General features: G+C 38.3%; 1 pseudogene; it reads right to left on the bottom strand.

Moving 5' to 3' along the window:
- Window positions 1-7: 7 nt before the first annotated feature.
- Window positions 8-593, bottom strand: LOC105460631 (annotated as a pseudogene).
- Between the last annotated feature and the right edge of the window lie 8 nt (window positions 594-601).

Raw genomic sequence — 601 nt, 5'->3', positions numbered from 1 at the left:
TTGAGACCATCGGCTATCATTTTTGATAATAAGGATTTATACTTGTGATTGTCATCGAACATGTTTTCAAGTAGAATTCCATAAAAGTGAATACCCTTCTGAAACGCTGACATACCTAAAGGACTGTTAGAAACAAGGTCAAATTTGCCGATCTCCAAAAAACGACCGTTTTGCGTTAAACAACGAACAGATGCGATTAACTTTTCTTCCGCCAATGAATTTAAAACTATGTCCACGCCACGACCTTTCGTTTGCCGCATTATCATTTGTTCAAAACCAGTATCTCGAGAACTTCCAATATGATCATCCAAAATAGTCGGAAACATTTGCTTAATGAAATTCCGTTTTTCACTCGTGCCAACGGTAGTGAATATTTCGCATCCTTCATTGAGAGAGAGATGAATAGCTGCTTGTCCAATGCCGCCAGTACCTGAATGTATAAGTATTTTATCGCCTTTCTTCATTTTTCCATAAATATATAGAGCAAGATAAACCGTGCTGTAAACGCATGGAACTGTCGCCGCCTCTTCGAATGTCCATGCATCAGGTATTTTCCACTGGAAGTATTTATCTTTTACAACAACGTTCGCTATACAACTAG

Source organism: Wasmannia auropunctata, unplaced genomic scaffold (assembly GCF_000956235.1).
Source record: "Wasmannia auropunctata unplaced genomic scaffold, wasmannia.A_1.0 LD318595.1, whole genome shotgun sequence".
Classification (NCBI taxonomy): Eukaryota; Metazoa; Arthropoda; class Insecta; order Hymenoptera; family Formicidae; genus Wasmannia; species Wasmannia auropunctata.
Note: the sequence above shows the minus strand (reverse complement) of the source record. Positions and strands in the feature narration are given on the sequence as shown.